Here is a 25,560-nt window from a genome sequence, read left to right on the forward strand (position 1 = left end):
AGATTTTTTACTATGTATAATTTATTGATTGATAGAATTTTTGTCTGTGGAATTATGATACATCTTTTTTCGTTTTTTCCTTCTACAGCTTTAATTTTATTTTTGTGAAATTTGAAGTAATTCGAGCAAATATTTTATGCGTTGGTCTTGCGTTCATCCTCGTTTAGTTTGATTCGCAAAAAGTTAGCGTGGTTGCACGCAGCACGGAGCCAAGAGAGAAGAGAGTGAGAGAGTAAAATACCAACTCACACATCAACAGAAGCTAGGCCCCGCCCACCGATGGGCGTCGCCCAACGCTGCCACCCTCCGAGCGGACTGCATTCATTTCCACTTGATGCGTCGTCTCCTTTTTCTTGTATCTACCGAGCCGTTCGGTGGGCTAGAAATGCATCCCTTTATTCACGTCTCATTCGACTGATTTAACCGATTCTCAGATTCTCCAGAAACTGCAATGACGGGATTTATATTGCATATGCATGCAAACGTCTCTTTTGCCCGCTCAGGCTGGCCCATTCCTCTGAAAATGGCTCTTGCCACACAAAGGGTTAGTTTATCGATGCAGGCGGTCCGATTCCGTAGATGCCCTTCTGCGGGTTCTGCAATTGCATCGTACAACGCACATCATGAGTATGTATAAGGATATGAACGAACAGTGCGCAGAAATGCAGTGCAGCGTATTGTATAGTGCAGTAGGTAGGTAATAAAATGGCGATCAGCGTTGAACCGGTGGAAAGATCACGTACCAACCGGACTGCCTGCCTGCCGTGGTGCACTTTTGCAGTTCCTCGATATTTGCACACGCGCGTGTTTTGTCTGCAGGATCGTGTTTCTGACCGGCTTACTAAAGTGCAGTATGTATAGCAAGCAGCTCAGACCTCGAGGGAGAAAGTGTGCTACGGTAAACAATGGAATCCGATAGCAGCGTTGAGGTATTTGTAATGGGTTTATACCCACCGATATTGGACTGACTGGTAGCTATGCAGATCTACAGGGGATAGACAAAATGATCGGGACAGGCAAAATTTTCACTTTTCAAAAAATGTTCAATTAGCTGTAACTTTTCGAAAAGTGCATCAAATATTCTCAAATTTTTACTGTAACTTCTTCAACTAGTTGTGTATCAGTGGACAAAGTTTGGAAAAGATCGGACAATTCTTCACGAAGTAATAAAGATTTTTGAAAAAGGTAAAATTATCCGATAGCCAACTTTGAGCTGTTATATCTCCGGATTCAATGAACCGAATGCAATGAAACTTTGTCTATTTAAGACTTATATAATGAGCTATGAATAACCATTGACTTAACTTAATATTCTTAACACGGAAGAAAATTATAACGATTAGATTATTTTTATAATAAAACACCAAATTATCCAAAACATCAACATCGTTACAAAATTCAAGATGCAAATTATAGTTCATTTAGTTTCCCTCTAATTGACTTATATATAAATGCGTTTTGAAGGAAAGTAACAACATAGCCGCCAATAAATTGAAACAGTAATGGGATGTATATTAAAAATAGATCAATTTACTAAGAAATCTTGAAAAAAATAAAATCGCTATAACTTTTTCGCTTGTTTAAAATTTCAAGTTAAGTCAAATGTTTTCCAGAGTTCATTATATAAGTCTTAAATGGACAAAATTTCATTGCAATCGGCTCATTGAATCCGGAGATATAACAGCTCAAAGTTGGCTATCGGATAATTTTATCTTTTCCAAAAATCTTTATAACTTTGTGAAAAATTGTCCGATCTTTTCCAAATTTTGTCCACTGATACACAACTAGTTGAAGAACTTACAGTAAAAATTTGAGAATATTTGATGCACTTTTCGAAAAGTTACAGCTAGTTGAACATTTTTTGGAAAGTGAAAATTTTGCCTGTCCCGATCATTTTGTCTATCCCCTGTATAGTCACATGGGCCACATGGCGATTGAATCGATCAGTACTGCAAGTGCAAAAGCAATGAAAGATCAAATGCGTTGAAAAGGTAGGGAGGGTGGGGGTTGTCTTGAGGCTTAATGACACCGCAAGCAAAATGGTCATTGAAACACATATTTGCCGATGATCGTTCTCGCTGGAGAGCGTGATATTCTCATAATCAAAATGTCATAGTCACATGACAAAGTCACATAAAGTTGTTCCACTGTAGTTTTTATCTTTTTACAAGTTTGCTGAAGATAAACCCTAAAGCTTGAAGGCAGCCGTTTTCAAAACATAAAACACTTAATTGAATCGGTTAATGACTGATCGAGCAGGAAAAGCGAAATTGTCAATGTTCTAGCCAACTTGTCTGTGCCAATACTATAACTTCAGAAGATAATCAGCATTTTCAAACTAGGAAACAAACTTCAAGCGGTATTCCACACACTACGTCAGAATCAGACATTTTCCGGATCTATTCTACATATGATAGTTTAGTCGTACTCGACAGTGGACGAAACAACTGGAATGTTGCTAACAAAAGGTCTAAAAATTGGTTCAAACAGGAGGCTCACGTTTATTCGTACGGGTGACGATTAGACTGGAGACCAGAATGCCGTTGGATGGCACGTACGACGGGTCAGTATTTCAAAACAAGGATTTTGGAACGGAAATCAGTTTTTCTAGTTGTTGTTGTTTGCATTTGGTGCGCAACGCACCGTTTTTAGCTTCATTCATGACTTGTGGTGATGAATGAAACTTTTTTTATTATATATTTTACTTCACGGCAGTTGAGACACAATTTATAAACACTCTCATTGACTGGCCCCAGTTTACTAGTATGTTTGAAATGTACCGAGACAAAAAGACTTAGCAATGTATCAAACTTGTGTTTGTATTATTTTTAGGCGTTTTTGTGTAAATTTTATGCCTAGATAGTTGACTCGTAAATGTTTTACCTGCATTAGCTCCACATAACTGAACATATTATATCGAGCAATCAATTATTCTTCAGTACACCAACTAACCTAACCTCAAAATGACTGACAATTCACAGGTCATTTTGACAGATGTAGCATGAGCATGAAAAGGACGGCAACAAGATCGATAAAGTAGAATCTATCATCCATCTTTTTCGTGCATGTGTGTGGTCTGTCAAAATGACCTGAGAAGTGTCATACATTTTCATGGCTAGCTTTGTTGGTGTAATGAAGAATTGCCTGTATATGTATGTGTTCGCGCGTACCATCGCAGTTACCTGTGAAATAACGACAACCCGGATCAACAACGGCGTTAGCAACCGCTACGCGGCAGATGGGCTCCTTGGCATATAAAAGGGGACAACCAAGCCAGAGATCGCCATTACCAATTTGGACACGAAGTAAACAAGATGGAAGCCAACCAATCAAGAAGTCCGAACATTATATCAAGCCAATAGCAATAAAGTTAGTTCATAGCAGCAGTTGTGTTATTTGTTCCCGCCCTTCTCAACCTGGAATTGGTCCAGGAGTTCCGTTCCCTCAGTCCATCGTTCCATCTACACACGTTGGGTTCACGGCCGAGCCCAAACAATATGCCAAATCATTCTTGTCATTTCTGGTACATATTTTCAGATATTTTGTCTTGGAGTTTATTTTACTTTTGTTTCACCCCTTTCGAAATATTTTAGAGATTTGTCAAAGAAAGTTTGCAAAAAAAATTAGTATGTTTTGAAAACAAAATTAATCTCTCGGTGAAGATCGTTGATTTTCATTATTCATGTTTTCTAGTAACCCCCGAATTTCGCTTTTTTTTAATTTTAACTGGCACCTCAACTCCATCATGAATAACACCAACATCATTTTTTTTATAAATTAATTATGATGGAAACTTTATTTATACATCGATGGACTTATTTCCAGAAACAAATATTGTTGCTTTTAATTAAATAATTTATTTATTTTATTTGTACATCTTCACATAGGGTATTGGTTCCCTTATTAAGCATGTGGTTCCCATTTTCATTCTACGAAAAACAAAGGATTGAAGCGCTGTTTTTTTTTTTGTTTATTTTCTTATTTTTTGTTAAAAGTGAGCACTAGAGTGGGTCAACGTTGTATGGAGTAACTTTAAATTTGATCGTATCAATCCGGAACAAAGCTTTTTCAATCCATATTACCGCCCAAAACAACTGTGCAAAAATTGGGAGTGATTGGTTGCGTCCCCGTATTCCGCATTGCGATTGAAATTTGTATGGAATATAGTATGGGAAAACGTGCTTTTTTGCATTTTTCTCATAAATTGAAATTTTTCGTCTAAAACGATCTAACTAATGACGTTAAAGTATATATACTTCTAGGCTATAGCCTAGGATATGCCGAAAAACTTTGCCGAAGACCGCAAAGTGATCTGATGCTTGTGAAAAAAGTTATTCGCCTGGTAACTTAGGCCAAAAACTGAGATTTTATTATTGATGTTATTCCTTTACATGTTAAATTTTAAGCACCACCGGGCAATCTGTACGTTATAACTTTTTTCACAAGCGTCGGATCACCTTGCGGTCTTTGGCAAAGTTTTTCGGCATATCCTAGGCTATACTTTAACGTCATTAATTAGATCGTTTTAGACGAAATATTCTATTTGTGAGAAAAATGCAAAAAAGCACGTTTTCCCATACTAAATTCCATACAAATTTCAATCGCAATGCGGAATACGAGGAAGCAACCAATCGCTCCCAAATTTTGCACAGTTGCTTTGGACACTAAAATGAATCGAAAAAGCTTTGTTCCAAAAAATCGACTTTGTTGACCCAGTCTAGTGAGCACCCATGAAAACAAAAAGAAAGGAATCAATCGGTGCCGTAATCGCTTGTTTTCAAATAGGATGAATATGGAAGCGTGAGATTATTGATGGCACAAAAAATACCCTATTTATTTTATTTACTTTTTTTATTTTATTAATTTTCAAAATCACACTAAATCATCGAAGGGGATATAGCTCAGTGGTAGAGCATTCGACTGCAGATCGAGAGGTCCCCGGTTCAAACCCGGGTGTCCCCTCTAAAAAAAATGTTTTTGAATGTTGGACATCTCCAAACAGTTTCTTACCATCGCCATAGAAAAATCTTTCATACGGGAGCCACCATGTACCATGTCCCCCCCAGATTGGCCAAATTTGGTCCGTTAGGTCGAAAGAGTGTTATCATTTGAACCAAATACACTCTCGATCAAATATTTGGGGTCATCCCCTCAAAAACAAGTCATTTTATTAGGCCCATATCTCCGCCAATTTGCGTCCGATTTCAAAACCCTAGGTTTCATTCAAAAGATAATAAGGGCCTGTCCATAAACCACGTAGACACTCAGGGGGGGACGGGGGGTCTGTCCACAGTCTACGTTTCATACAAATTTCGAAAATTTTGTATGAAAAAAAGTTTACGAGGGGGGGGGGTCTTAGATGGCCTAAAAAAAAGTCTACGTAGTTTATGGACAGCGCCTAAGTCAAAGAAACTTTGAACATGATCTTGCTTGCGTGTGAATTCTTCATTACACTAATAAAGCAAGCCATGAAAATGTTTGACAATTCTCAGGTCATTTTGACAGACCACACACATGCACGAAAAAGACGGATCATATATTCTACTTTATCGATCTTGTTGTCGTCCTTTTCATGCTCATGTTACATCTGTCAAAATGACCTGAGAATTGTCAGTCATTTTGAGGTTAGGTTCGTTGGTGTAATGAAGAATTGTCAAGTAACCTGAGAACATTTTCAAGGCTAGGTCAATTGGTGTAATGAAGAATAGTGCATATTCTTCATTACACCAACAAAGCTAGCCATGAAAATGTTTGATACTTTTGACGTCATTTTGACAGACCACACACATGCACGAAAAAGACGGATCATTCTGCTTTATCGATCTTGTTGTCGTCCTTTTCATGCTCATGTTACATATGTCAAAATGACCTTAGAACTGTCAGTCATTTTGAGGTTAGGTTCGTTGGTGAAATAAAGAATGAAAATGTAATCACAGACAAACAGACGTAACACTTGCGAAATTTCCATCGACCATGCTTTTAACAATCATTTTCAATTTTCACAGTTGTGGTTTTCACAACCAGAGGCGCGCGCATCGTTTTTCTATGCGTTTGACGTTTCACCCTAGCGCCTTCTGTTGACGATATTGCACAACACAGTGATTCGTGCAACTTTTCCACCAGGTGATGGTAGTGTGCACTGGGCGATGGATTTCCATGAAAATCGTTCAAGGTGTTACGTCTGTTTGTCTGTGATGTAATAATGACGGCAACTATGGCAACGAGGGAGCAAAGGGAAGATTCAGGGGTGTTTCAAGAGGAGACTAGGAGATCTCAGGGATGTTTAAACGGGTTCCCAGGGGTTTCAAGGGGTGCCAAAGGTGTCAGAAGCGTTTGGGAGGTCCCAAGGGCGCTCCATTGGGCTTCAGACCCAAGTAACCAAAAGTTCAGATAAAAGGGTACTTTATAAGCTAAGCAGCTTGTTCGAGGTCGCTCATTAGCCTTCTAAGCAGCTTCATTTTTAAGTAATTTTGGAACTTGAAAGTTCACATAAGCACGCTGGATAGCCTTCTAAGCAGCTTCTGACAGAACTTTGTCAAAATTCATGCAGAAACAAAAATGTGTTTTTCAGAATCACACCACCCTGTTTTTGTTGGTGGGGGGGGGGGGGGGGTTTGTGATTCACGTCTGGAAATTGCTACTGATAATTAATATTTTCCCATATGTCGCTGCTATGTAGATTTGAACTGGATTCTCCTGCGTGATAGCCTGCCGACTTACCGCTGCGCTGCTGAAGACACTTGACAAAGTCAAGCTAATTTCACTACTGTACAAATGTGCAAAACTAGCTGCCGGCAGAAAATCGATTCAAGTCAGACTTTACCTGCTGTCCACTCAATCGCAGCTGTAGTACTGTGGTAGAGCGTAGGGCTCTCACGCAGCGACTGTCGGTTCGAATCCGATGGGCGGCAATTTTTTTTTTGCTCAAGCCTAGTATTCTTTGATTTGATAAATTCATATTTGTCTTTTATTCGTGTACGCTTAAACAGTTGTTTTCTGTAAAAGAAATAAATTCAATCTTCATTGAAACACAATGCTACTGAACTGAACTTCTATGAACTTGAAAGTTCCGACAAAGTTCTGACATAGCATCTTAAGCAGCTTTGAAGTTCCGCGAAGTTCAGATAAAGTTCCGAATGGAACTTTCTGGCTGCTTAAGAGGCTAACAATTAGCCTTTCCCGAACTTGTGACCGAAGTTCCAGCAAGGCTCATCGTTAGCCTCTTAAGCAGCCAGAAAGTTCCGTTTGGAACTTTATCTGAACTTCGCGGAACTTGAAAGTGCATTTTGTCATGGGAAGCGGAACTTTTGGTTACTTGGGGAGGCACTTCAATAGGTCTAAGCCTAAGGTGATTCAGGGGCAGCAGGGACGGATGTCCTGGGGCCTGACGCACCCCCCCGCTTGCGAGTCAGCCGCGTAGTTGCCGGCTAAGAATAGGACTACTAACCCCAATTCAAGGTGTCAAGCGACCCGTGCCGAGGAATGAGTGATCGAGGGGGTGAAAAAGATGCTCGATCTTTAACGGAGCCTGTGGGGCACCTGGGCACCCCCCACAGTAAGCTGTCCCTTACCGCGTTAATGCAGAGCTCTGGCGTGGTGGACATTATTTCTCGTGCGACTCGTGGGAATCAAATATGAGTAAACAAATTTCTAAAACAAGTGCAACAGGTAGTAGTGGTGCGATCAACCCCTTCGCAAGAAGCGGGTTGATGCGGTCTCCAACAAGGAGAAGCGAGGAGTCAGGTGCTGGAAGCTGCTTACGCAGCTCAAGCGTGGGAGCTCCTGTCCACTCCACGGCAAGCCAGCCGGCGGAGGTTATGGACGGAGCATGGTTGCTGAGGGCCATCAGCCAAGTAGCAGGAAAAGGACGGCCCGCATTGGAGGTAGCTGAGCAGCAGCTTGGCAAAATTATTGACTTCGCGACAACTAAGTCGAATATAAGTAAGGACCTGAAAACGGCCTTGCTTCGGCTTAGAGCGTCAGTCGATGAGGCCAAGCAGGAGCACGCGGTCGCGTTGCTGGCTGCGGCAGCGGCGGAACCCGCAAAGGAGAAAGCGTCTAAGCTTACGCAAACGGAGGCCTTCTCTTTCGCGGGTAGTCCGAAGAGTGTGGATGCGAATGCTCGTGACAAACGTGTCAAGCATTCGCAGAAGCGGGCGAGGCAGCCGTCAGGTGAGGAGCTGTCTGGCGGCGCCCGCAAGGCCAGGCGTATAATAACCCCGAAAGCCGGTGGTTATGCCGGAAAGTCGGACCCCAGCCAGGGTTCCCGGAAAACTGGGAAGGGTGGGCCTGAAAAGGCCGGCCCGTCCCGGATTGATGGGAACAAGGGGTTGCGACCAATGGTGGGCCCTCAGCAGCCACAGAGCAGGGCGGTCCAAGGAGAAGACCCTCCTTGGACAAAGGTAGAGCGGAAGAAGAAGAAGAAGGTGAATCCGCAGGTAGAAGTGAAGGACGCCAATCCAAGGCGTAGGAAGGCAGGTGCCAGGCGTGAGAAAGGCGACGCTATCGTCATCAAGACGGAACAGTCCAAGTACTCGGACGTCTTGAAGACGATGCGAAGCGACGCCAAGCTTGAGGGTCTTGGAGCCGACGTACGCAGTATTAGACGTACTCGTACGGGTGAAATGATCCTGGAGCTGAAGCGCCAGAAGGAGCACAAGGGCGCCGCCTACAAAAGGCTGGCAGAAGAGGTCCTTGGCGAAGGTGTGCAGGTGAGGGCTCTGACACATGAGGCGACTCTGAAGGTCAAAGACATTGACGAGATCACCGAAGTGGAGGAGCTCGTCACGGCACTGCGGCAACAGTGCGATGTGCAGGTGGCCGCCGCAGCCGTCAAGCTACGGAGAGGGCCAGCAGGGACACAGATAGCTTTGGTTCAGCTACCTGTGGCGGATGTTAAAAAGTCCGTTAAAGTAGGGAGTATTAAGGTGGGCTGGTGTGTATGTCACCTGACATTCCACGAGCCACCTGAGGTTTGCTTCAGGTGTCTGGAACCAGGACACAAGTCGTGGGACTGCAAAGGCCCCGACAGGCGCAAACTGTGTAGGCGATGCGGCGCTGAAGGTCATAAGGCCCAAAGCTGCACGAGTCCGCCCATCTGCATGATCTGTACCGGGAAAACCTCGAAAAACAGACATGCGATGGGTGGTCCAGGGTGCCCGGCCTTTAAGAAAGCCGCAGTGAGCAACAAATCACAGTGCAGGTAACGCAGCTGAACCTGAACCACTGTGATGCGGCTCAGCAACTGCTTTGTCAGGCGGTTTCTGAGTGGGAGACGGATATCGCCATCATTTCGGACCCATACCGAGTACCCGCCGGCAACGGCAACTGGGCCTCGGATGGGACCAGGAAAATGGCGGCGATATGGACGACGGGTAAATACCCCGTGCAGGAGTTGGTGTCTACTACCTATGAGGGCTTCGTGGTCGCCAAAGTAAACGGGGTCTTCTTCTGTAGCTGTTATGCGCCTCCGCGGTGGCCGATCGAACGGTTCACGCAAATGCTGGACCGCTTAACGACCGTGCTAACAGGGCGAAGGCCGGTGGTAATAGCGGGTGACTTTAATGCCTGGGCTGTGGAATGGGGAAGCCGTTTCACGAACCAGCGGGGTCAGATCCTGCTAGAAACACTGGCCATCTTAGATGTCGACTTGGCTAACGTCGGTACCAAGAGTACCTATAGTCGAAACGGAGCGGAGTCAATTATTGACGTGACCTTTTGTAGTCCTGGCCTAACAAGTAGTTCGAACTGGAGAGTAGATGATGGCTACACTCACAGCGACCACCTGGCGGTTCGCTACAGTATCGACTACAACAATAGCAGACAGCGGATAGAAGAAGAGGCGGCTAGGCCAATGCCAAGCCCTCGTAGGTGGAAGACATCATACTTCGACGAAGAGGTATTTAGGGAAGCGCTCCGCCGTGAGCGAAACTTACTCGGTTTAGACGGCGACGAGCTGGTAGCGGTGCTCTCACGTGCGTGTGATGCGACCATGCCTAGGAGAGTCCACCCTAGAAATGGGAGGCCACCGGCTTACTGGTGGACCGACGCGATTGCGGACCTGCGCCGCGCCTGCCTACGGGCTAGGCGGCGGATGCAGCGAGCACGATCAGAGGAAGAGCGAAACGAACGGCGGGTGGTGTTCGCCGCTGCAAAAGCCGCGCTCAAGACCGAGATAAGAGCAAGCAAGAAGGCCTGCTTTGAGGGTCTCTGTCAGAGTGCCAATACGAACCCGTGGGGTGATGCCTACAGGATCGTTATGGCCAAGACGAGAGGTGTGATGGCTCCTACAGAGCAATCTCCAGAGATGTTGGAGGGGATCATTGGAGGACTTTTTCCGCGTCATGATCCTAGTCCTTGGCCTCCTTTCGTAGGACAGCCGGGGACTGGGGCTGGCGATGAGGAAAGGGTCACCGATGTGGAACTTGCGGGGATAGCTAAGTCCCTTAGCGTAGGTAAGGCCCCAGGTCCGGACGGAGTTCCGAATCTGGCCTTAAAAGTAGCTATTGCAGAAGCTCCCGAGATGTTCAGGTCTGCTATGCAGAAATGCCTGGACGAGGGAGTTTTCCCAGAAGCTTGGAAGAGGCAGAGCCTGGTACTATTGCCAAAGGTGGGGAAACCACCCGGAGACCCGTCGGCATATAGACCAATATGCTTGATTGACACGGCGGGGAAGGTGCTCGAAAAGATCATCCTCAATAGAATGTTGAAGTTCACTGAGGGCGCAAATGGTCTCTCGAGCAACCAGTATGGCTTCCGGAAGGGGAGGTCCACCGTAGACGCTATCTTGTCGGTTACAAAAACCGCCGAGAAAGCACTCGAGCCTAAGAGGAGGGGAATTCGCTTCTGCGGGGTAGTGACTCTGGATGTAAGGAATGCATTTAATAGCGCCAGTTGGGCTGCTATTGCCGATGCGCTCTTGCGTCTGGGGATACCGGAGTACTTGTACAAGATTCTCGGAAGCTACTTCCAGAATCGCGTACTAGTATACGACACGGAGGTGGGTCGGAAGTGCTTTCACATAACCTCAGGAGTCCCGCAAGGTTCCATCCTGGGTCCGGTGTTATGGAATGTCATGTACGACGAGGTGTTGAGGTTAGAGTACCCAGTGGGAGTGGTGATTGTCGGATTTGCCGACGATATTACGCTCGAAGTCTACGGTGAAACGATCGAGGAGGTGAAGTTGACTACCGACCACTCGATCAAGGTTGTGGAGGCGTGGATGCGGTCCAGAAAACTGGAGCTGGCTCACCACAAGACAGAGGTGACGGTTGTTAACAACATGCAGTCGGCGCAGCAGACGGAGATCAGTGTAGGAGAGTGCACTATCCTGTCGAAGCGCTCTGTCAAGCACTTGGGCGTGATGATCGACGATAAGCTTACCTTCGGTAGCCACGTCGATTATGCCTGTAAAAGAGCCTCCACAGCTATTGCGGCACTGTCCCGGATGATGTCCAATAGCTCAGCGGTGTACGCCAGTAAGCGCAAGCTTCTGGCTAGTGTTGCTACGTCCATACTTAGGTATGGCGGCCCGGCGTGGGGTACCGCGCTAAGTACTGAATGCTACCGACGGAAGCTGGAAAGTACTTACAGGCTTATGTGTCTGAGGGTTGCAAGCGCGTACCGTACCGTGTCACACGACGCTCTCTGTGTCATTACTGGTATGGTGCCCATCAGCATTCTTATCAGTGAGGATATGGAGTGCTTCGAAATGCGCGGCACAAGAGGCATACGCAAGACTGTCAGGATGGCCTCTATGGTCAAATGGCAGCGCGCGTGGGACAGTTCCACCAAAGGAAGGTGGACCCATAGGTTGATACCGAGGGTAGATAGTTGGATTAATAGGCGCCATGGGGAAGTTTCATTCCACCTGACACAGGTCCTTACAGGTCATGGTTGCTTCCGACAGTATCTACACCGTTTCGGGCATGCGGATTCTCCCGAATGCCCAGTGTGCAATGGTTTAGAGGAAACGGTGGAACACGTGTTGTTCGTGTGCCCGCGTTTTCGCACAATGCGTGACCGCATGCTTGCCACATGCGGGGAGGACACAACTCCGGACAACTTGGTCCAGAGAATGTGTAGGGATGAGATTAGCTGGAATGCCGTTTCAACGGCAATCACCCATATCGTCTGGGAGCTACAGAGGAGGTGGCGCGTGGACTCGGAGAATGGCTAGTCCAGATGCAGTACAAGAGGTGGTCCAGGGGTTCGAAGTCGGCTTCGTAGGTCATACCGGTGCCCTGCGGTCGAGATCGACCCTTACAGCGATTAAGTGGCCGCGGAGAGGAAGTCCCGGTAGCGGTGCTGTCGTGGCGTCGGTCTACTGGGTTGGATCTGAGCCCGCGGTTGGAAAGGGGTCCCCGGCAAGGGTCGGGGTAGGTGAGATCCTGCTGTCTGCAACCTACGGGTGCATCTGATAGGGCCTGAAGGGTAGTGATACCCTTCCTTTGCGGGCAGGTCAGATCGGGTTGCACGTGGGCATCAGTTCTTGATGTCCGCTCAGCAGTAGGGCGCGGGCGGGGTTGACCCTGCCCGCCTTCCGAGGACAAAGGGAGTGGCGAGGACCACTCGGGAAACTGGCTAAGCGCCAGCATGCTATCGTGATGGACTCTCCAGAGCGAGTCATCGATGTTCGTTGCTGCTAGGCTACGGCAGCTAACCTTGAGGGTGCGATATGCACTAGCCCCTCTCTGAAGCAATACCTTCTTGGTGGTTCCGGAGAGACGTAGGGTTTGGCGACCATAGGAATGTGTTTTAGTGGGTCGAGGAGAGAGTAGTCCTGGCTTCTACCGGCATTGTAGAAGACGGCCTCATCCCCACACTACCCTAACCTTCCTGTTAGGGTGTCTGATGAGCAGATTTATCCCCCTATGGTTTAGAAGGAAAAAAAAAAAAAAAAAGCCTAAGGTGATTCCAGGAGAGTTCGAGAGAATTTCCGGGACAGTTCAGGGGATATCAGAAGTGTTCCAGGGGATTTCAGGGTCAAGGGGGGCGGGTGCTAGAAGTTGTCTAAGAGGGTTTCAGGGGGTACCTAGAGGTCTCAGGGCCGTTCCACGAGGCTTTAGAGAGTAACAGGTGATCTCAGGGGCGTTTCAAAGGAGTCATAAGAATTTTCAGGGAGTACCGGGAGGTTTAAAAGGTGTTTAAGGGAGTCTTAGGGGCGTCTTGGCGGGTCTCAGTGGGCTTCTGGTAGTCTCAGGAGCGCTTTTGTGTAGTTTCAGAGGTTCTCAGGGAGTTGGGAGTTCTCAGGGATGTTTCAGGGTCCTCAAAGGTGATTCAGGGGGTCTCAGAGTTGTTCCTCGGTTTCTCAGGAGCATTTCAGGAGGACTCAGGGTAGTTCTGGAAATCTCAAGGGAATTTCAGGGGTTCTAAGGCGGCTTCAGGGGGCTCAGAGGATTTCAGGGTTGTTCAAAGAAGTCGATGGGACGCTTTTTAGGAGGTCTCAGGGGCTTTTCATCTCCATCATGGAACTCCTCCCAGGTTGTTTCAGTGGGGACCCAGGGGCATTTCAGGAAGGTTCAGGTAGTACCAGGAGATCTCAGTGGTTTTTGTAGGGAACCTCAATGAATTTCAAAGTGTACCAGGTGGTCTCAGAGGCGCTTGAGGGGGTCTCAAGGGCTTTTCAGGTAGTCCCAGGAGGTGGGTTTTATGGCGTACCATGAAGTCTAAGGGGCGCTTCAGGGGGTGTCAGTGAATAAAAAGAAAATCGTGTTAAGTACTGTTCCATTGTATTCCACTAAGAATTTGCATCCTTTGACAGATACGTATTTCGACCTCAACTGTAAGGTCGTCTTCAGTGTCTTGTACTTGAGTCGAGTCAAGTACAAGACACTGAAGACGAGCTTACAGTTGAGGTCGAAATACGTATCTGTCAAAGGATGCAAATTCTTAGTGGAATTCAAAGGAACAGTACTTACCACGATTCTCTTTTTATTTACGGATATTCCCCTAAAAAGCTCAGGTACATCCTCATCTGGGTTTCAGTGTTTTTTTCTGTGAGTCCTGGGGTGTTTCTGGGGGGGGGGTCTATAGGGACATTTCAGGGTGTTTAAGGAGGTACCAGTAGATCTCATGGGCGTTTCTGGGAGGTCCCAGGGAGTTTCAGGAGGTACCAGTAGGTCTCAGAGACAATTCAGGATCAGGAGGTCTTTGGGGTAACTTAGGAGGTCTCAGCGGGCTCCAATGGTTCTCTCAGGAACACTTTAGTGGCTTTACAGAGGGTCTCAGGGGAGTAAGGGAGGGCGCCAGAAGCACTTCAAGGGGTCACATGGGATTCCAGCATTTCAGGGAGTTTCAGGGGATGTTAAATGCGCATTTGGAGTATTTATGACAAAGTGCACGGCGATATTTTTTTGGTATTTTTTAAGTTGTTACTTTGTATATTTTGATGCACGTTGACATTTTTGAGAGATCGTTGTTTTTTTACAACATTTGACGAACGAGCCAATTTACGAGTTTGAAGACTTTATATTCTAGACTTGACAGCAGTTTTTTTTTTTTTGTTGTTTGGCACTCAATTCCGTAAGGCGACCACATTTATTTTTGTTTTTTGGCTTAGTATCATGAAAATCTTTCTAAACACGATCAATAGTGGATTTTTGGTATTGACTTGTATTTGAACACAAAAGGCTGGTGACGCATATACGTAAATTTAGTGTTTATGACATTTGGAATAGAAACTACTGCTTTGACAATTCAGTAGTACATAGAGTAATGCGGGGCAAAAGTTCGCACCTACACCTGCAGTTGTCAAAATACGTTGTGGAGTAATGTAGGATCTTAGATTTGATCATAGTAGTCTTTATTGTTCTAACCATCCTCACGAAGAGTCTACAAGTAATTATAGAGATACTTGATGCACAAAATACTTTAAAAAACTCAAATGTGCTTCTGGATCGTGGATCTCGAGGTGTAACAATTTTGGCTGATGGAAACCAGTTTATATTTGCGGTAATGCTGCAGAGTTTGTTTTCTCATTGACTATTTGCACTGAGACGATGTCATCCAGGGATCTATGACATTTCGTCGAAAGACATTTGGTCGAATGACGTTTGGTCGAATGACATTTGGTCGAACGGACGTTTGGTCGAATGGACATTTGGTCGAAACCCATATTCGTCGAATGGACATCTGGTCGAAAGGCACTAACTGATGAAAAGACACTAGACCAGTCGATGACAAAAACCGCTAGATAAGAGTTATGTGTTTATCAGGTAGTGCAGTCCGCGCACTGTTGTATTTCCGACTTCAGCTTGAGGAGGTACGTTCCGAACACTCAATAGGGAGGTGCGTACCTAATGGTAGCCACTTGAGCGCCATGTAGGCAGAGCAGCCCTGGTAAGGAAGCCTGCTTTAAACCGTCACCTACAAGAAAAAGCAAAACTAGAGAAAACGGATTGATTCAACAGCAACAGACCAGGCAACGATTTAAGGATAACGATTGGAAAATCAAATCTTGGAATGTGAGAACTTATCGATACAGTAAGCACATATAGAGTAAGCACATATGAGTTCGGAGCTGAATTGGTATCTGAACGGGCGTTCTTGAGCAGAAAGCTCTGACACGCAAGTTAAATTACTACTGCGTTTCAATCAAAACATTTATATTATTTTCGACTCGTGTTCAGTTCAAGTGCAACACTAAATGAAAGAATAGCCTATGTTTAAAAGAAGGAAAAATATCAGATGAAAAATCTGTAGCTACAACATATGAACAAAGTAAAATCAGGAAACTTGAACAAAACCCCAGAAGGTAAAATCACTGATGAGAAAAATCAGCAGTTGGTACACGGAGAAACTCGAGTACCTGAATTTAAGTATTTTTAAACTCACTTTTGAGTTCTTTTTTGTCTACTCTCTCATCCACCCTCTTTGTTGTTGTCAGAGAGCGAAGAGCAAAACAACTCAACTTTGACAGTTCGGTGCGGGAAGCCAAAATTGAGTAAACAGCATTGAACTAAAATTTGAGTATTTTGAACTAGCAGTTGGGTTAAAAAAAAAACTTAGCCGGTAGGTACTTTGTCGCACGGGATCAAATGTAAAAAACCCACTTCAACATCGCTTCCACGAACTCAAATATGGGTTCCCGCACGCAACCCCGAAGTTGGGTGAAATAAACTCATATTTGAGTACTTTGTTTTCTCCGTGTACATGACGCAATGAAATTAGTAAACTTGAAAGACCAGCCTATGTTTGAAAGAAGGAAAAATCATCGATAAAAAAAATCACAACCATAATGTCCACTGTCAGCACAAATAACAAACTTGAAAGAACACCATATGTTGAAAAGAGGAGAAGCCTTTGATGGAAAAGCCAGTATGTGCTACACAAAAACGCAATGAAATGATAAAACTTGAAAGAAGAGGCAATATTAAAGATAAGGAGAAATCTTCGATGGAAAATCAACTACTTCACCAATGCCAACGAAAACAACATTGCAAAACAAGTTACCATAATATTAAACACCCTTGAATGAAATATTTGCTGTTTAATGTTTAATAATATTAACATGATTAAATTGCTACACGACTTAACGTCCATTGGACAAAACATACTTTCAACCAAATAAGTTCAGCAACAAATAAATTCAGATACCGAAATCTATAATACTTTTTTCCACTTAAATCTCTTTTCAACGGTTAGTGCCTTTCGACCAGATGTCCATTTGACGAATTGTCCATTCGACTAATTGTCATATGCTTCTTCTTCCACAAAATGGTTTTCGACCAAACGTCATTCGGCCAAATGTCATTCGACCAAATGTCCTAAAGCCGTCATCCAGATGAGGGATTACCGTGTTTTAGATAAAGATAGACTGGTGATCAAATTGGTGAAGCTTGGAAGTGTGAGCACCCGTCACGTGATCTAACGATTACCAATTGTGTGAGTTGCAGTTACTGTTTCGATGATTTCATAATGAGAGCAGTGTCGCAGCGAATTCCTGCTTCAATGATTTGTACGAAACCGGAGAATCTACGTTGTACTTCAGGCAATACTAAATAAATGGGTGAGACCTTTCCTATTTACTTTGAATAACGTTTAAAAATGCATATTTGCGTATATTTCAACCATATTAACTAAATACAATCTGGAGCGTTTGGTACGGTATGTCCACATATCCTTCGTCCCCTGTAGATTCGGGAATTACTTTGACGAAAAAACAATCGTTCAAAACTCGAGGTACTTCGAAGAATCATCTTTGCGGCAAATACAACGCAGTAGGCCTGGCCGCTTAGACGCTTATGTCATATCTTTGATATGCTGCAAGTTTCAATATTGACAAGAAAAGTAATTGGGCATAATCTAGTTCAGGCCAAACATTCTAACCCAATTACTTTCCTGGATGCTTTCTCGTACTGGCTGCGTTTGTATTAGATTAGATTAGATTAGATTAGATAGCTAGATACTGCGCCTTCCTAATCGTGTTTCAAAAATCAACCCAATCGTTTAAAAAATGACTGGGTTATAGCAGCAAGTGCCCAAAATAGATGCTCCTGCCCAAATGGTCCCAGATCCTATTATAGTGCCGAGTTGCAAAAAAATCAACAAAACCAATCAGCAATGGAATTGTTACTTGGGACTCACTTCCCATCGTTTCCCTTTTTAACGGATTATTCAAATATTCAAAAATCGCTCGCTTATGGCGCTCGCATCGTTTTTGCTCCTGTTCAACGTTTGCTCATTAGGGGTGATACACAAATTATGTCACGCAAAAATCGACCTTTTTAAACCCCCCCTCCCCCCTATGTCACACTTTTTGTATGGGACCTCAATATTTTTTGTAAGGGTCGTCACGCTCTGTAAACCCCCCCCCCCCTCCCCCTAAAAGCGTGACGTAATTTGTGTACGACTCCTTACCGCCATCTACTCAGTGGGTTTGCGTACCACAGCATAATTAGCATTGGGCGATTATGTTTGTGTGACGATGATTTGTACCGCATTTTGTTCCAAGTGATATGTCGGTTTGCCTGTGATGTATCATTATATAATCACTAGCTGACCCGGCAAACCTTGTATTGCCCATTTTAATTTTTGCTCATGCACTACGTCTAAGTTTTCTGTTAATTTTCTGAACTTGTTCTACATATGAACATAGCCACCATGAGGACAAATTGAATTGTTCAAAAATTCATGAATCAGTTGTATATAAAAGGGTATGTAAATTAATTTGTATACACATTGGAATGCCGGCCCCAGAGGCACGTTATCTTCCATTTGCTACATTTTTCTCCATCCGTTTTAGCTGATTTTTTATGTGAAGGCCCATTCTTTCATATCAGTGCAAAAGAACAGTATATTTTAAAAGGAGGCAAAAATCTCAGAATAAGAATGCCGTTTGGTGGTTTGATTGCTAATCAATTCTTTATCAATGTGACTTAAACGGACAAATCTTATATGACCGTAACAGTTCAACTGCCATAAACTTACTCAACAGTGCCACTCGAAAGAAAAACCTTCGATAAAAAGAAGGAAACATTTGAATATGCAGTATATTTTAGCAGTTGGTCCGTAAAGAAAGCGGGACTTGAAAGAACAGCCTATTACTAAAAGAAGGAAAAACCTGTGATGGAGTTAGCATTATAAGCAGCAGGAAGTCCAACCTGTGTGACAAAGATGGCATGGTAATCATTATGCCTGTGGATTCAATGAACATTCTGTCTGATGTCCATTCGAGCTATTCTTCATTCGACTCTTTGAACTTCGGCCTAATAACCGTCGGCCGTACACTTTTTCCTAGTTATGCAAAAATTTATATTTCATTTGTATGAGAACCTCCTCCACCCTCTGGAAGGACTTACTTACAATATCACAGACATTTCATGCCTTCAAGAATGTCCTGCCAAATTTAGTTCGTTTTGAACATATAATGCAGACAATTTTGTTTCATTAGGGTGGTGAGGTGCTGCTCCCAGATAAAGAAGGGGTCGCAGACCCTCAACTTTCGAAACATTCCTTATCTTCAAAATCATCCACATGCCAAATTTAGTTTTATTTGCTTAATTATTTTTTGAGTTATGAGTCATATTTTATCTATAAGAGAGCCTTTATCTTTACCCGCCACCATAGAAACATTTCTGGTCTTCACCAACCTCCACATTTTGACTAAGAATAAGTTCAAACTTCTATCAGAACATGCTTGTTGGTATTCCTGTTAAATTTCTCGAGGAATTGCTGGTAAATTACTGGTAAATCCTGGTGGAATAGCTGGAGGAATCCCTTGAACCAATTCCTGGAGAAATTTCTGCAGGAATCCTTGGAGGAATCCATGTATTCTTGGAAAAATGCATGAATAATTTTCTTGAGGACGATTTCCTAGAGAAATTCCTGGATAAATTGCCGTTGCAATTCCTGAACGAATTACTGGATTAATTTCTGTAAGAATTCCTGAGGAAATTTTTGCAGGAGTTCCTGGGATAATTCCTGGTGGAATTCTTAAAGGAATTCCTGGAGGAGTCCAATAATCAAATTCTGAAGAAATATCTGGATGAATCCCTGGAGGAATCGCTATGAAATCCCTGGAGGAAATCCTGAAGGAATGCCCGAAGGTATTCCAAAAGAATTCTTTGAGAAAACTTCAGAGGAACTCCTAGAGGAATTTCTGGAGAATCGCTTGTAAACTTTCAGGTAGAATCCCTGGTATGGTATGGTGAGGTATCTCTAGAGAAATATTTGGGGGAATCATTGGCGGAATTCCTCGAGGAATCCTTAAGATATCTCCATAGGAACTTCAGAAATTCCATTAGGAATTTCCAGAGGAATTTCTGGAGGAATTACTGGAAAAATTCTTGGAGGAATATCTGGATGAACTATTAGAGGAATCATCGGAGGAATTCCTGGAGGAATCTTTGGAAGAATCTTTAGAGGAATTTCTGGTAAATACCTGGACCAATTCCTGAAGGAATCCCTGGAGAAAATGCTGGTGGGATTACTGAAGGGATCCCTTGAACCAATTCCTTGAGAAATCTCTGGAGGAATCCTTGGAGGAATACCTGGAGGAGAAATTTCTGGAAAAATTCTTCAAGGAAACCCTGGAAGAATTCCCGGAGGAATCCCTTGAAAAACTCCTGGAGGAATTACTGAAGAAATTCTTGAAAGAATTTCAAAAAGGAATCCCTGGAGGATTTTGTGGAACAATTCTTGGGGTAATTCTTAGAGGTGTTCTTGGTGGCAATCCTGGAGGAAATGCCTGGATGAAATCCAGAATTCCTGAGGTAAATTCTTTGGTCTTTGGAGGAATCCCTACAAAAATCCCTGGAGGTATTTCTAAAAGAATTCCTGGAGAAATTCCTAAAAGAATTCGTGGAGGAATTCCTAGAGCAATTTCTAGAGGCACTTCTGAAGGAATGTCTGGAGAAGCTTCTGAAGGAATTCTAGTAGACATACCTGAGAGAATTTCTGGGGAAATCTCTAGAGAAATTCCTTGAGCTATCTTCTAAGGAACTCCTGGAGGGATCTCTAGAGCAATCCCTAGAGGAATTTCTGGAAGATTTTCTTGAAGAATCAGAACTTTCAGGTACAATCCCTGGAGAAATTCTTGGACAAATCCCTGAAAGATTCCTGGATGAAACCCTGGTGGAATCTCTAGAGGAATTGCTTGAGGTATATCTAGAGGAATATCTGTAGTAATTTCTAGAGGAATCTCTAGCGAACTTTATAGAGGAATTCCTGGACGAATCCCTGTAGGAATTTTTGGACGAATCCCAGAAGGAATTCACAGAGGAATCCTGGAACAACTCCTGAAGTAATTTCTGAAAGAATCCCAAGAAAAGTGATTGAAGTCATTTTTAAAATACTCCCGAAAGTTGTTCCTGAAAATATCACAGAAGGAATTCCCGGGTGAATTTCTGAAGAAACCCCATGAGGAATCCCTTAGGGAATCAGAAGCGAGTTTTCTTAGCGAATTCCTGGAAAAAAATCTGTAGAAATCGCTGGATAAAAAATCTGAAGAAATCCATGTCTGCAATAATTTCTAGTTGTATTATTGGAGGAACAATTGAATGGACTGCTAAAGGTTTTTTTAACATAATTTTTAGGATTTTTTGGATCTAAAGATATTTAAATCTCCTCTTTAGGACAAATCCCCAAAGAAATGTCTGGTGTAATCCCTAGATGCATTCTTGAAGGAAACTCTGGGAGAATCCAGTCATTATGATTCTTCAAAACTGCAATCCAGATTTGCATATTCATATATCGGGCGACTATGCTGCTTAAAAATCATTTCAAGTCAGGTCCCCTGGCCCCCCTCGAGAAAAAAAAATATCCGGTTTTTCCGGGTCGTATTATCCTCAGGCCCTCTCAAGCTAGTTGCCCAGCCCCCAGTCCTTCCGGGCATTTTTCCTCGGGACAAAGTCGGCACACCACGGGAGTCAGAAACGACGGCCTTTCCTCGGTGGCTTTCGACGCCAACCTTGCCAGCCATCATCGTTGTCGGCCCGCCGTTGTCTCCCCGCCGTTGTTCACGACCCACGCTGCCCGCTTCCAAGCGCCCGGCCATTCCGGGACTGGTTCTTCGGGACGAAGCCATCGTCACACCACTGGGGTCAGAAACCCCAGGCCTTTCATCTGTGGCTATCGGGGCCCACCAAGCCAGCCACCGCCGTGTTTGCTCCAACATTGGTATTGGCAATTTAAATTTGTTAATTGTCACTGGACTGCGGTCACTGGAGCACCGCACTCTAGATTGGTTTTGTTTGCGACCGTGTTGAACTTCTCTCTCAGCTCATTTCCGGTTCATTTCTTTGGGAGTCCTCCTTCCCAGCGACCGGAGGAGTCTCACACTATGCTAAGAACCTTCCCCGGCCCCAAAAGTACCCACATACAAAGTTTCACGCCGATCGGTTTAGTAGTTTCCGAATGCATAGCGGTCAGACAGACAGACAGACAGACAGACAGACAGACAGACAGACAGACAGACAGACAGACGGAAATTCATTTTTATATATATAGATAGATAGATAGATATACGTCCAATCTAACATGAGTCCTGTTTATAAGGCCAATAAGCATTAAGATGAATTTAGCTTGGTCGAATACTACGGCACTGGTGTATTACGAATTGTTCGAACCTACTAAGCTAGTAAACAAATTTCAACCCAAGGGCAATGATCTTTTATTAAAATTCCCTTTTGCTTGCATTACAATACCAAGTTGCTTCCTACCAAACACCACACAGCAAAAAAATGCCTTCATAATAGCTATTCGCATTTGAGCATCAAGTGCACATTTTCCTCGCTTTGACAAGGTTTTTTCGTACGAACAGAAACAGCAGCAGCACCCTTCACATTCGGTCGAGCTTCTCAATTGCCTAGCCGACCGAAAGTTGTTAACCGCGCACAATCCTCCGCGGTGCGCAAGGTAAGCGCGACCCAAACGGACCCGGACCCCAAAGCGCATGACTCAGTAGAAAATCTGCCTACGCTTAGCCAAAGGTAGGTCGTCTGGGCAACCGAAGCGAACAGCTACACAGCGAACAGCCAGGTGGTTGACTTGTGCCACGTATCGTCGGCGTTATTCGTCACCCACCGTCGTCGCGTTCTCGTTAGCTCGCTACATCGAGCAAGCACGGTTGATTGCGGGCTGAAATTCTAACCAGATGAAATTGGATGTCGTTTCCCACACCCGAGCACGTGATAAGCACTTGCCGAACGATATGACGATATCTTTTAGGCGTTTGTGGATGACAAATCAGTTGGGGCGCCAACAATGCGCTAGGTTGATGATAATGAAACGGGTGAACCCTGGACTCTCGCAATGAAGAGTGGGCGGCTTAGCATCATTTTCAAAAGAACAAAACTTAACGAAAACCTTAGTTATCAGCGGAAGAAATTCACATTTCTACACAGCATGGGGCATCGTTAACAGTTGTTGGCTCTAGGTACGGTACTAGCACTTTGAACTGCGATCTTCGAGATGTGGCGGTGCTTAGCCTTACGTAGCCTAACTGATCGGTTTGCGTCATTTGCGTCGCGGCGATAACGTGAGAAGTGTGATTTCCTAACTGTGATGTTACTTTTCATTGCCAGAGGGTCACGTTCGTTGGTTGAGGTACAAACGACCGGTTTTGTTCACTGCACTTAAGAAGCATGAAAGGGGGTATAGCTCAGTGGTAGAGCATTCGACTGCAGATCGAGAGGTCCCCGGTTCAAACCCGGGTGCCCCCTCTGAAATATTTTTGAAGGTGGGTTTAATGACGTTAAGAAGTAAATGCAGTAGTGCGATAGAACGAATTATAAGTTATATAAATAGATAGCGCTAATAATGCTAATATGTAATAATTTTCAGAAGAAGATTGACATCAATCCAGCATCCATCATCTTACCACCGATCAATTGTAATTCCAGTTAAAAAACGTATAAGAGTATAAGAGTATGTAAAAAATAATCTTAATATTCTAGCGATGAAGAACATGAAAAAGTGAGACGACAACCGCTCTTTTCCGATCGGTGGAGATCAACAATATTAAATAAATTTTTACTGTGCTCACCACAAGTAACTTCGCACAATGAATGCGACAAAAATGAGGTTCCACCGAGATTTGAACTCGGATCGCAGGATTCAAAGTCCTGAGTGCTAACCATTACACCATGGAACCGATTACGCAAAACTGTGCAAGACTTATGATTTTGCTCTCAAATAATTAGAAAACATAAAATTAAAAGCTAATCTAGATCGAGTTTGAATCTCTTCTACATATTTAAGTGTCAAGATGCAAGCATGGTTTCCCATGGACCATGGTCGATGATGAGAATAATCGATCATGCTACTTTCGTTCTTATTAGAACTCAACCTAGAATAGCTCGATCTTTCCCAAATTTGGACCATTGATACACAACTAGTTGATCAACTTACGGTAGTCTAATTTGACATGTTTTATGCACTTTTTAAAAAGTAAAAGCTATTTAACCATTTTTTGAAAAGTAAAAATTTTATCTGTCCCGATAATTTTGTTTCTCTCCAAACTTTGTTTTCGGAGCTGTCATCACCACTGACTGGGCTGACTAGAGTGCACCAGAGTCTATACATCGACCTAGAGAACAAATTAAACAAAACGGATGAGGGACAAAAACAAAACCTACATTGAGAGTGGATGAAGTTTTTATTGAAAGTTATTAAAATCATTGAATTTCTATTGTGTAAACTAATAAAATAAGTAAAATTTGGTGGTTATTTATATGCAGTAATAAAGTAAGTGATTGCACTAAAGGTAAAATGTTCAAATAAATCCCTAAAAATTAATATTTTAGTTTAGGTGAACTACACGCGATCATCTGTAGTTTCAGGTACTCCAAAAGCGTTTGTAAACTAGTTTAAACATTAACTTAGTAAATATTCTTAACTACAAAAGCTAAATGAATTTGTTAAAGATGCTATTTGAAACTACAGGCTAGTGTTAAACCGTTTTGGGCACTGAATCGAATACGTCTAGCAAAATTGTTTCACGAGGCTAGCAGCGAAACTAAATTTGTAAGTTTGCACAAATAATTGTGAACATCTAATGAAACAATTCAAATTTCAGTTTGAGCCGCTCTTTGGGGCCGGTACACAAATTACGTCACGCTTTTAGGGGGGTGGGAGGGTGGCTTTGCAGAGCGTGACGACCCTTACAAAAATGTTGAGATCCCATACAAAAAGTGTGAGGGGAGGGGGTGTTGAAAAAGGTCGATTTTTGCGTGACATAATTTGTGTATCACCCCTTTATAGACTGCTACAAGAAATAAGTGCTAATTCTGCAAAAAAAATCCGAACAGGAGCCATGAACAATAATTTGAGGAGATTGGTGTGAATTATTTTTCAACTTACCGTAGCACGTTTACCAAAATTTGGCCTTATCAGACCCTCCTCCTCGTAGACTATTTATTACTACTTTCAGTCCTGGGCACCCACGGTGGTGCAGAGGTGGTTCCAATCTAACGCTTGTTTGCAGATTTAGTTTCCGCCCCTACGCAGAGTGTGGCCGACCCACCTCCGCTTTCGCTCCCGAATTTCTGTCGCTATCGGCTTTTGATGACATCGACGATGGAGCTCCACGTTGGAGATCCAATTGTGAGACCACCATGCACGAATTATATACCGCAGGCATCTATTGATAAAGAACTGCAGCCGTTGAGTGTTCTCAACTGATACACACCAGGTTTCACTGGCGTATAGCAGCACAGATTTCACGTTCGAGTTGAAAATTCGGATTTTGGTGCGTCGACGAATCTGGTTGTTTTTCCATACGCAAAAGCAGCCCTCGCCTTCTTGATCCGTGCACCTATGTCGTTCTTGATGCAGCAATCGGCCGCCATTTGGCTACCAAGATATTGGAAGCTTTCAACATTCTCCACTGATTGCCCAGCTACCGTAAAGCTGGGAGGGTTGACCGTGTTTACATCCAACGATTTGGTCTTGTTAACGTTGATGGTAAGACCTGCCGCTGAGGAGCGATTGGCAAGATCATCGAGCATGCTCTGCATATCAGCGCGCCGTTGAGCTAGGAGAGCAACGTCATCAGGCAATTCGAAGTCATTTAGGTGCTCCATGGTAATGGGTTGTTACAGCAATCCACGATTTGGTTCA

At 43.8% G+C, this 25,560-nt stretch overlaps 3 non-coding genes across 3 annotated transcripts; 2 read left to right on the forward strand and 1 right to left on the reverse strand.

Annotated features, from left to right (window-relative positions):
• The first annotated feature begins 4,890 nt into the window (after window positions 1-4,890).
• On the forward strand, window positions 4,891-4,962 carry Trnac-gca (transfer RNA cysteine (anticodon GCA)). Its single transcript has one exon. It is a non-coding gene; the product is annotated as a tRNA-Cys (tRNA).
• An 18,128-nt stretch (window positions 4,963-23,090) lies between these two features.
• On the forward strand, window positions 23,091-23,162 carry Trnac-gca (transfer RNA cysteine (anticodon GCA)). The gene has a single exon. It is a non-coding gene; the product is annotated as a tRNA-Cys (tRNA).
• A 359-nt stretch (window positions 23,163-23,521) lies between these two features.
• Trnaq-uug (transfer RNA glutamine (anticodon UUG)) lies at window positions 23,522-23,593 on the reverse strand. The gene has a single exon. It is a non-coding gene; the product is annotated as a tRNA-Gln (tRNA).
• Window positions 23,594-25,560: the final 1,967 nt, after the last annotated feature.

This window comes from Aedes albopictus, chromosome 2 (assembly GCF_035046485.1).
Source record: "Aedes albopictus strain Foshan chromosome 2, AalbF5, whole genome shotgun sequence".
Lineage (NCBI taxonomy): Eukaryota > Metazoa > Arthropoda > Insecta > Diptera > Culicidae > Aedes > Aedes albopictus.